The sequence below is a fragment of the Pezoporus wallicus genome, unplaced genomic scaffold (genome assembly GCF_028554395.1).
Source record: "Pezoporus wallicus isolate ANWC-B61680 ecotype Strahan unplaced genomic scaffold, APGP_CSIRO_Pwel_v1 contig_8542, whole genome shotgun sequence".
In the NCBI taxonomy this organism is placed as follows: Eukaryota; Metazoa; Chordata; class Aves; order Psittaciformes; family Psittacidae; genus Pezoporus; species Pezoporus wallicus.
Genome location: NW_026640148.1, coordinates 4,160,375 through 4,173,258, shown reverse-complemented (window position 1 = coordinate 4,173,258; position 12,884 = coordinate 4,160,375). Strand labels below are relative to the sequence as shown.

Genomic DNA, 12,884 nt, shown 5'->3' with positions numbered 1-12,884 from the left:
GATTAGATATCCCTGGTGGAGAAAGAATACTTTGTAATTTCTACTTTACACCAATTTGTTGAATATAACCTAGAGCCTATCGCTCCTGAACCCTTCAGCTTTCTGTTGTCCAGCCTATATGCATGGTTTAGTTTAGCTCAGGTACTTGCACTTTAAATGCTTTCTCTATGGGATGAAGGATTTGGGACTGGTGATGACAATGTGCCAGTCTTCATGGAAAGTCATAGGCCACATATCAAAGATGCAAAAGGAAATCAGATTTCTTTTTTTTTTTTTAATCACATATGCTTCTCTGTTGGTGACAAAAGGTCTAGAACTACGTTCAGAATTTGATGTGAAACAGCTCCAACAGATCAGTCCAGAAGAGTTACTGCAATTCAGTGACTGATGGTTAAAGGTCCCTTATTATTTACAAGTAAATTATCACTGTCATGAACAAAATTGGTTTCAAGATATTTTACATTAAAATAAACACTTATACAGAAACAGAGCTGCTGTTTATTTCTATCTCCTACAATTCTTTTTCAATGTCTCAGTCCTAACTTTTTCTCTCCAGTATTTCCCTACTGGGTCAGTGTGTATATATATATATATATATATATATACACACATCATATTATATAAAATTGGTATTTAATTGTCCATACAAATCTCCAAGAATTTCCTCATCCTAACTTTACTAATCTACTCTCATTTTCCAACATTCTAAAATCCTTTAAGTTACCTCGTTAAGATTTGCTCCACTTCCTAAATAAACTTCAATTACCTCTAGTTATAATACCTACAAAATTGCATTCAGTAAACATTTTTATATGATTATTGCATCCTTGTCATGGTTTAAACCCTGTCAGCAAGTCAGCCACGCAGTCTACTCCCTCACCCTCCCCACCTTCTCCCCTCTGAGGGACGGGGAGGAGAATCGAAAGAAAGTAACTCTCACAGGTTGAGATAGGAACAGCCCAGTAACTAAGGGTATAACGCAAACCACTACTGCTACCACCAATAATAATAATGATAAGGGAAATAACAAGAGAAGAGAATACAATACCACCCGTTGATACCCAGCCCGACCGAGCAGTGAACTAGCCCTTCTGGATAACTCTCAGTTACATCCTGTGCATGATGTGCTGTGGTATGGAATACCTCTTTAGCTAATTTGGGTCAGGTGTCCTGTCTCTGCTTCCTCCCAGCTTCCCCTCCTCCCTGGTAGAGCACGAGACTCAGAAAGTCCTTGGTCAGACTAAACATTTGAACAGTAACTAAAAACATCGGTGTTATCAGTGCTGTTCCCAGGCCGAAAGTCAAAAACACAGCACTGCACCAGCTACCAAGGAGAAAAATGACTGCTACTGCTGAACCCAGGACACTCCTCAATTAATTACTGTATGAACGTACTACTTCAACTTGTTTCAGCCATTTAAATTGAACAGCAGTACTATTCCAACTTAGTCATAATGCGCCTTGTTCCAGTCTGCTTTCTAGAGCACTGCCCATGAGCACAGCAGTTGATGAGGATGATAAGCATGTGCTGAAAACTATCTTCTATACCTAAGTTACAGAATTTGTGTCTAAAAAGAAATATTTTAATGTTGTTCTCCATTTTTAACATCTGACATTTGGAAAATTGGGAGTTTCATGAAATCATTTCTGATCAAACACCTTGTAAGACATTCCTTATTCAGGCAAACTTAATATTCTATTATAAATTTCAGTTATAGGAATTGAAATTCAAAGAAGAATAGAAGTACCAGTCTTCCTGTTCTTTAGTGTCAAATTTCTTAATAAAAATTCCATGTCTAAAGGAAAAAGCTGAATAAATGCATCACTCACAAGGCAAACCCAGGATATGACAAATTATAGGACAATACTTAATTTCATGCCAGTGACCAAACAGCATATTTTCAGTGACAAGCTTGTCATCATTATTAAGAACTTCCCCTGTCTCCCAGTGATGAAGAAACATGTTACAGACAAACACATTAATCTTTCCACACAGTACAATGTAAAACCTTAATTACAACCTCATGCTTTCCCCCACAATCACACAACATACCACAGACCTAAACTGTACATATGTCAACCCTGAATATCTGTTGATGTTCTTGTAGTTAAGGTTTCGTGTTAAACTATGAGGAAGATCACTGTATTTGAAGGGGTTGGCTTTTTTTCCTCAATCAAACATCCATCCCTGGCAGTGTTCAAGGCCAGGTTTGGTGGAGTCTTGGATGACATGATTTAGTGTGAGGTGTCCTTGCCCACGGCAGGGTGGTTGGAACTAGATGAACTTAAGGTCCTTTCCAACCCTACCTATCTTATGATTCTATGATTTAGAAAATAACCCAGGAAATCCAATCTGTTCTCATGGATTTAGGGCTGTGGGTTTGTACACATATAACAATACCTCATACAGAGAGGTTTCTAGCAATGGAACTGAATTCTCTTTAAGTTAAAGACAGAGTCAAATACAGAGGTGTAGTTCAGTAACAAAACCACAAAATGATACAATCAACACACTCAAATGCCACCTGTGTGTCGATCTTTAAGCAACACTTGGTTTCAGAAATGGGACTCAGCTTCTCAGTATTCCTCTGTTTTCCCAATACCTTAGTCCAACAGAACTTCGACAAGAACTGACTGAGACTCAATCTAGATAAAACAAAATAAATGTTTTCCAGGAAAGTAAAAAAATTAGAGTAACTGAAGGATTTGGGGTTAAATATCTTCTTTTTTTTTTTCTTTTAATTCACTGGCACAAGTATTGGAACCCAGTTTTCCCCAGGTCTCCCATAAACATTAGGTGGTATTTCCTTTTTCTTTCCAGAACATTATTGCAGTATCTCTGGAAGGAGAGACTGACTGCCAGTCAACAAGTTACAACATTTTACTGGAAGGTGAGTGATGTGAATTCAGACACAGCCAATCAGTTAAAATCAGGTCAGTACTCCTTCTGTAATGCTGTGAGAACCTAAGCACTATCTTTCTTTCATGCTATGAGAATGAGTGAAATAAGTGAAACAAAAAACTTCTTAGTTGCTTTAAGAAAGAAACCCCTTCCTCCCATGATTGGACAAACTGAAAAATAATTACGTAGCTGTAAGTGTGGAAGTTTATTTGATTAGTAAAATGTGGCCACATGCTGAATCTTTTACTAAAATAATTTTAATTCCTGCCTGTTGCTGGATTTGATTGCACTTTACAACCCATTTTCTATTACAGCAAGCCTGTACTGGCCTTCTGCTGCTGAAAAATTGCAGGTCATCACTCCATTTGACCTCCATCCTGTATTATTGCAATGCTACGATTAAGTATTTCCCTTGAGATCACTAAGGCATGTCAGTCAAAGTACTTCAACATTGCAAGCAAGGATTCCCATGGTTTTGTTCAAAAAAGTACAACTGAATAAATGAGACAATCGACAAGGACTGGGTAGTGAAATTTGTCTGCACAGTGTTCAACAGACATAATGTGAGATACCTTTCACATACGAAATTGTAAGAGAGAACTGAGGACCATGACTTTATTTCTACTTGACTGGGATACATGCAGCTTGACTTTTTCTGCCTATCATTAGTGGTCCTAATATGATATGCTGCAAGATATCTAACATGGTATCTTGCAGCATATCATATTAGCATATCATATGCTGCAAGATACACAACAAGATGTGCTGCAAACACTAAAGCTTCTCAAGTCAGACAGAGGATGCCAGAAAAGAAATTCCTAACTACGAAACACAGATAAAAGTAGTCTTTTCTACTAGTTTACGTGGATTTTAATAAAAAGCTGCAGGTCATGCTACAGCAAAAGATACTGCTTCTGTTTTATGGATACACGTGTCTGAAAGGCAAAATGTTGTTGGTTTTTTTTTCTAAAATATTTTAGAATATTATAATGGGACAGTAAAAAACACGCTGTCTGCAGTGCTATGCTGAAATGCCATGGTTCATCAAAATTTTCCAGGGAATAAACTGGAACTACTTAGTTGTTCCTGTTACCTTAGAAGAAATACATTTCCACAAAATAATTCAAAAACCTTATTGAAAAACTGTAGACTAGAGACCTATTTCCGTGACATGCTCAGGCTCTGTAACTGTGCCTTTCAGCAAAAGCACTGTGCTCAGCATCCTACAGGACACATTCAGCAGATCAGCCTCTATGAGATGAGACTTTGCTATCAGGTTCTGGTCATTTTTACAGGGTTTTAGTAAGACAAAGATCAAAAGAAATGTTTGTCTCTGCTCCTCTGTAGATTTACATCACTTCAACTGCCAATATTTCTTAATTCACAATGAAACCCTGCAGGGCACCCTTCATAAATATTTATTCAAAAAGTTAGACAACTGAATTTTAGTACTGTGCCAAGCTATAAACTAACTGAAAGACTATTTGTTCTTCCAGTGTGCAGATGTCACGGTACCCAACTTCCTCTTCATGTAGGAAATCTACAGGCATATCAGTTTCTTGTATTTATTTATTTATTTATTTTAGTAACTTACTACTATGTGGAATAGTGATTACTTAGACTGCTAACTGTGCTGGAACTCAGATTGTGTGGTAGGCTCACTATTTGTATTGTTACAGGATAGACCTCAATCTCTTCTTGAACATGAAAATTACATATAATGAGTAATTTCCTGAACGGAAGATTGCTTTATAGAGCTATTTATCCATTACAGTAAGTTATTTTTAGCAATTAAGTGAAAAAAAATTCCCGCCAAAAATAGGAAACATGCATCTTCTACAGTAGCTTATTTACTTAAATATTATGTAAGCATCGTGCATTCAACAAATCTATGTTATTATCATCATCTACTTTGTGTCACATGAAATATCTAATCTTTGGTTTTTATGTTATACTAAACTCAGAGGTGAGTAATTCCACCTTAAGAAAAATGTCACTAATAGACTCCATAGACGTGTAAATGGTATTAAAAAGGTCAAAGAGACTAAAGTCTGGCTTTCATGAGGTCTCACAGCTACAAGGCGCTTGTCTTTGTTGTTGGTGCCAGTTAAGGCATGTCTGGCTTATTTGATCCCCCAGATTAATACAAAGAAGATATCTGAACTGTGAAAAAAAAATACACAACAGGAAGCTTAAATGCAGCCATATGGACCATCTGATTCTTTCAACCTCTCAACAGATGAGGACTGAAATAACTTCCTTTGCTTATTAGCTAATTAAATCATCCTAACAGTGTATAAAAAGGCTATAATAAAACTGACTTTAACCATAACCTCCAGCTATGTTCCATTAAGTCTCACATTCTAGGTCATCTAACCATACAGTATACAACATATTGCTAACTGAGGTATAAATATATATTCTCTCAAGTTAAAAATAAAAAATCTGATTTTAAAACTATTGCAGTTAACCAAAACAAAAGAAAACATAAAAAGTACTTTAAAATATCCACTAATCTCTATTTAAGATTTTTCACCAAGATTAATTACTTTTGGGTGCAATTAATGCAAAGTCACACTTTAGCCACTATTAAACTTTCTAGGAATGACTACGCGACAGTTACCTATAGAATCTAAAACAGGTTTCTTTTTTTTTCCTGTTGTTTTTTTAACACAAGGAACAATCACAAGAGACTCAAAATCTCTTTTTCAAAATAAAATGTGTGCTTTAATGTTGTGCATTAAATGCATGCAGATACATACTCCTTCTCCACAACAGCTGCTTTATATGCTGCTTATTATGAAATCTAGTGCCCTCTTTATGATGCACAGCTAAATGATTACATAAAAAACATACCAGTGGTTCTAATGCATACATATCACCAGGACAACTTTTTCAGTTCTTCCTTCCCAAGTTCAGATGAATTTTTAATTAATACAGATGAAAGGATGCTGCAAAATACATTCTCTGAACTAGAGAAAGCTCATGACTCCTTCCCAAATGACTGAAAGCTCCTTTATACCGTTATCTCCAAATGATAACTGCACATTTCAATGTGTATTTATTTCTCCTAGATAGGAATAGCTAAAGTACATTTCCACAACATATGACTTCCATTAGAAGATGTGATGAATGACTCTCTCTCAGCAGCCCAAGGAAGAGCTCATCTGAGCACACTGAAGTAACATGACTACAGTGAATTTTTTCCTCACATTTCACCGTATATTATCAAATTGATATGCACGTTAATTTTGTGGGGGTATACCACAGTGCCTGAATAAAAGTAAAATTAATCTCCAAACTGTGTTTTTCAAGGGTGGTATCTCTCTTTACTGATTCTTTGAAACAACTCTTCCTTAAAATTTGAATTAATTACAATTCACACTTTAAAGCGGCCAAAAATTGCTAGTGATACCCTGTTTTGTTTAATGAAAGCCAAAATTCCCACAGACTTCATGGTCTTTCGTGCTGTCATTTTGAAAGCAGTGAATATGAGAAAGAAGCAGAATTTAGTGGCCTATGAAACAGCAATCATTTGAAAGAAGAAAATCATCCATGTAATTGAATATATTAACTACATAATTTTACCTCAGCTACAAAAGGTAATATTCACTGAGGCCATGAAGAATCAAAGTAAAGTACCCTGGCTCACTTAGGTTTGCACTAACTTGCCTTGACAAAGTTGCCAGTAAGAAACTAGAGGGAGGCACTTCTATATTTATTTCATGTTAGTAATTTCTGAGAATGTGGATGGACCAAGGAAGTGGTATTTTAAAAAAGCAGGTCTTCTGTAATGATGTTGAAAGAAACAAGAAGGACAATAGGTTACAGAAAATGGGGAAGTCATATTCCATGGATCTGGGAAGACTACTTATTCTCTTATCACCAGCATTGTGAGCTGGTTTACTGTGAGTTAATGCGGAAGAAAGGGTACCACTCACAAAGAAAAATACTAGCTTGCTGGAGTTCATTACTCAAGAAACAGAATATATTCTGCTATAAAGTTCTGAATGACAGATCAGGCAAAGTTAATGGATTGTCAAGGATTATGTACCAAAGGAGCTTTTAATGTCACACTTGGCATCACTTAGTTTCCATTTATGAATTTGCATTTCCAAATCTCTCTAAAACAACAGGCACTGAAAACACTTTCTTCTTACAAGACACAATGTACTTCGAGAGAGGACCCAGTTTTTAGAAGGAATAACCTTTTATTTAAAAGTAATACCTTTCAAGCTGAATATACTTATTGCCTTAGTCATCTGCTATATTTGAAATATTAACACTCTAGTTTTTCAAGCCCCAAATCTGGAAGCTTGCCTGTACAGCCCAATTCTCTTTAGCATTTCAAAATTCACAAGACTAAACATCCATTAGTTCAGGAAAAAAACACCCATTAAGCTCCTAGCTTTTTATAATTTGCCTGGTGTTTCAGCTGGTTCACTATATTTTGTGGGTTAGTAACAACAAAACAGTAATCATACCTTTCAACGTTGGGTACACAGAAACCCTCAGTAACTACTACTGTTTTGTCTGGATTTTCTTTTGAATGATTGGGTTTTCAGAAAATGTAGGGTTACCTTTCCTAAAAGCCTTAATTTTTAAATTATTTTTATTTCACCTTTACTTCCTGGACCATCTGAGGCTTTTCACAATGAGCCAGCTCATCTTCAACTACAAAATAATAATCATGAAACATCCTAGAGATGTTTAGCTCACCAAGATTATGGGAATAAAGAAGTTATCATTATGTATGTTCTATGTATATACACACATGTTTTTTCTAGGAACATTATATTCCCCACTCAAAGCCTGTGAAAAACTTAAGAACCATTTTATAGTGATCACATAAAGGATAGCAGTTACATTTCTTTTATATTGCTTTTGGAAGTCAAAGAGTGAGATAAATAGCAGTTATGAAATTTTCTCACAAATTGCCAAGACAGAACTAACAACAGAACTAACTCTCTCCACATAGTGCCCATGATACTATCCTTTTCCTCCTCATCTTTTTATCATGCAAGCTAATATGCTTGAACAACTTATCAACAAAACAGGATGAAGATCAACGGCTGGTGAAGCAGTAAGATGCCTGTTTCAATTGAGCAAGCCACAGAAAAACATCAGTTACAGTACAAGCTCCTATGTTACCTTTTAAAAAATACCCACCTGGGTAAATGAGTTCATTTCCACATATGGTAGCAGTAGTAAGAAAAAGAAAATATTAAGGGGCTACACTGCAGGAAGAGATCCCGATTTGATGTCAAAACAATTAAGCGACAGATTGATCTGAGAATCAGAGAATGCTGAAATGCCTAATGTATCTGTTCTATTACAGAATGGGCAGACCTTCTGCTGAGCTGTTTTTAGATATTGTACTAAAGTGGATCATAAAAATGTTCCCAAAGTTTTTTAGGAGATTACACAATTAGAATTTGCAGAATGGGCAGTGCTGATTACAGCAAAGAAATTATTTCCCCCTACTAAACCTGTCTTTAATCTCAAGTCACTGCAAAGGTGACTTTTTTTACTATCTACCCAAACTTAAAGACAGATGCTACTCTAAACCAGCAAATTGCAAATGTTTAAGTACATAATGAGCCTGTCTTCTAACACCAGATATCAGCTATTAAAAACAACCAGGTTTTCTCTTTGATACAGAAACAACATTACAGCAAATATGTGCTGCATATAACAATGAGCAAAGAAAGTTGGTTTGAGTAGTGAAGAGCAGTGGGGAAGCAGAGTGTTCTAAAAAGGAAACTTGTTTTGCATGCACCAGTTGTGCTTGCAGACACAGACCATATCAGAAAGAATTCATGCAAATATAACAAGTGATGCCCTAACAGCATTCTTTTTTCAATTTGCTACAAATTAGAAATCAGCATGTGTGGAGTTCCTACCCCCTGTAGGCTTGTTACGCTGTCATATATTAGAAAATTATGTAAGACTGACTAGTGTAACCCTCCAGCTGCTGCTTTAATGAACCCTAACACTGCATCCAAGGAATTAGTGCTCCTTATTACTAGCTAGGTAAGACTGGACTCTATCCTCCGCATGCTCTCCACCCTCAACACTGTAAGATTCAGCAGAGTAGCTCTCCAGCTCCTGATTTCTATGACTTTAATTTTTAGAGCTATCTAAAGTACACTGCCTTTCATGAGACTAATGCTCACTGTGGCTCTAAGCATTCCTGCAAATACAAAATTAAATACCACTTCCTCCCCTTTGTAGTCTGTACCTCCTTCCTCCTGCCAATCTATCCAAAATCCTAACCGTCCTCTAACACTCTTCACTGTACACAGGAGAAGATGAATCCATTTGTACTGCTTATGTTTGACCTCATTTTGTTTTTGCAAAATACCCAGTATTCAACAAACACACTGATTTTTCAGCTCATGGTTTTGTAAGTCTAACCATAAAGTTCATTTCAAATATTCACATGAGCACAAGCAGATCTACATATTACAAACAAATCCCTATTCCCTGCTGACTTTCACCACTAGCCTCAGTTGCCGTAGCACTAAAGATCCTGCAAAATGGAGCTGCTCAACTTCCATCCTTCTAAATCTAAACTGCATATCTTCCCTTGAGTATCATGTAAGGGATCACCCCCATCCACTCACATTTCATAGTAAAACTACAAATGTAATTGTAAATCAGTTGCTATCAAAATGATCTGGTTTAGAAAAATCCTTAAGCATTATTAAAGACGTAAAAATAACATTGACGCTTTTGACAGAACTAGAGTAGGAAGCAAATACAAGTACAAACAGATTAAAGGAGAACAGTCACCTCTAGCAGAGTAGAAACATGCAGTGTTGAACTAGAAGAGGTAACTTCATAACCAGACTCAGCTGCAGCCAGAACAGGGTGTGTTGGAATGGAGGCTAAGACATGCAAGAGGGTTGAATCAATCAGGAAAAACTTACCAACTTTTTCACTCCATCCACTGGGATTACAGCACAAAAGTTTAACACAAGACTTATTTACTATTGCATTTCCAAACTAACTTAAAAACATGTCCCATTCAAAATAAACAAATAACAACATGGTTAAGATAAGCCATTTCTAAAAAAATAAAACCAGAGTCAGTGTATCCTACTCCATTTTGTCTGTTTTATCCTAGTAGTACTTCACTACTACCGTGTTAGTACAAGGCTGTGCTGTCAACAAGCTTGAATTCATTCTAGGAAGAATGTATAAAAAAAATAATAATACAAAAACTATGCTATAAGCCAAGGGGAGATTCTCAGTGCTGAAATAAGCTGTCAGGAAATCAGTAAGAAAACTCTAAGCTGCAGTGACTTACTGTGATAGCATGTGAGCAGCAGGATAACACAAACTTTATATTACTTGAACGAATTCATGCTTCAAGATTATCTCATTAGCAATATTACATAAAAGAATGAAACAATATTGGAAGTTCAATAATCCAGTCAAGTAATTTACTTACTAGGTTACTCTTTTCACGTTACTGAGGTCTCATGCCCACAGGGCAAAAAACCCCAGCTCTCTAGTTCAAGTCCCTTTCATTGCCAATCACTCAACACAAAGTTTAAGCAATACTATTTTGCTAACGTAAACATCAGCAGCAGCATCAAAATTATCATATAACACAGAAGTTACATAATCCCACTAAAAATAATGAGTGAAACCGCATTTGAGATACAAAACCACAAGCACATACATACTGATTATGATACACGAAAATAGCGTACATTTCCTTGATTAGGAAAACATTTTAGCCTTGTTTCAACAAAACTAACACCATAGCTCTAAATGCACTAAGATCTATACAGTGCCGGAGACCAATGGTGCAAAAATGCTGAAGTGTGAGCAACTGCATTTTTATCGTGACAGCTGATTATAAAATGTGGTGTTTATTCCAATTTTAAGTCACCTGCAGGAGGACAGAAATGCTTCTGGTAAAATGTGGTAGCATTAGAATAGACTATATTGATCGGAAGGGACCTACAATGATTATCTAGTCCACCTGCCTGACCATTTCAGGACTGACCAAGCTAAAGCATGCTACTGAGACCATTATCCAAATGCCTCTTATAAACATTGACAGGCATTCCCATGTGTCCTATCACTAGATACCAGGAAGGAGCAATCACCACATTTCCTCCCACTTTTCCTCCTTGGGAAGCTGTGGAGAGCAATGTGGTTGCCCCTCAGCCTCCTTTTCTCCAAACTGGAGAAGCCTGAAGTCCTCAGCTGCTCCTCACAGGAGATGCCTTCCAGCCCTTCACCAGCTTTGCTGCCCTTCCTCTGGAAGCATTCAAGCACCTGAACATCCTTCTTAAATTGTGGGGCCCAGAACTGCTCACAGTACTCCAGGTGAGGCCGCACCAATGCTGAGTACAGCGGGATAATGTCCTCTTTTGACCAGCTGGTGACACTGTGTTTGACGCAACCCAGCCAGGATGCGGTTTCCCACCTGAGCTGCACAATAGTGATATGGTCAGACAATACCTGATCTAGAATAGGATCTGCCAGAAAACATGTGCTTTCTAAAAGAAATTAACTATAAGGGTAGCCTGTACAGCATTCATACTTAACATTATTGATCTGTTAATAACTATGCTAAAACTGCATTTACTGTCTCACAAAACAAAAATTCAAGCCTGATAAAGATATGCAGCTGCAACAGATTGGGCCATACTGCTCCCAGGTAAAATGGCCTCAAATTTCTGCTCAGAAAGACAAGTTTGGGGATTAGTATCTCTCTCACAATCAGTTATTTACTGGCAGAACTTCCTAAGCATATCTCTCAACACAACTACAAATACTCCACTGTCTCTATACACCCATCCTTCTTTAGAAACTATAGATTGCATTTCCTTAACACTTAACTCACTTCAACATTCTGCTTCTTTACTATTATAGATCCATGAGGCATACTTGCAGACTTCCCACATTGTAGCACTGTCTACAGTGTTTTTATGATACATGTTGAACACTCTACCAACCATTTCCCAAGCGGTATCATATACTTAAACTGAACTATGCCCACGGGGACAAAGGCATATACCTTTTCAAGTCCAAAACAGCTTTACCATTCACTCTCCTCCCTGCTTCCTTGTTGTATCTTTGTGTCCCCTGGCTTGTACTAAAGTTGGTTCATCCCACTCATGAGTCAGAAACTGAACCAACACTGCTGACAGTCTGGACAAGAACTGAAGGTGTGAGTATAAGACCAAGTGTCAAGATGACAAATCTAAAAAAAAATGGATTAGAACTCTTAGGAGCCTTTACTAATCTAGATGCTTTCTTTTTTGACTACCCAACTTTACCTACAGCTGCATGTAATCAGCAGATGATAATAGTTTTTTACTATAAACCTCAGGTTAAACTGTGACTTTAAAATCTTGAGAAGACTATAGAAGAACAGTGAATAGAACTAATATATCTTTATTCCAGTATCATAAGTACTATGTTGAGTTTTTGCTGTTTTTTTTCAGTCGATTACCTTGATCTAACTTATATCATCAGATATATACTCAGATTCTAGCTATTACTGAATATAGAATGCCATATGTACTAGTTAGGAATTTTGGGCCCCGGCTAGTGTATATAACACCTAACTACCCAAACTAAGCATTTTGTTCTTCAATGCTCATTACACTCTTGTTACTGTTTCCAGCTATTTCTAAATATACTATAACTTCCATCAAGTTGTATTGTGAATTATAGATGCAGGACAAATTCCATGTAACAAAAGCTATAGTCAATGCTCACTTTATAATGTAAATACTACATCGTAGCTGTATACACTGTAAAATTCATACACTATGGAAGAAAATATTTTAACTGCAGATGATCTTCAGGTTTAAAAGTTATAAAATAGCAAAAAGGGCAGATGCATACACACAGAGAGACAGAGAGCTGCTAAATCACAAGTATTTTAGTTACAGATTGGCATTACATTTCAGCATACTATATTCTCACTTTAACTTTGTTTTCCATGTTGACT

General features: G+C 36.7%; 1 protein-coding gene across 5 annotated transcripts in view; it reads right to left on the bottom strand.

The window, feature by feature from the left end:
• Positions 1-12,884, bottom strand: part of ERC2 (ELKS/RAB6-interacting/CAST family member 2) — a 498,505-nt gene that overhangs the window by 185,461 nt on the left and 300,160 nt on the right. The window lies entirely within an intron of this gene.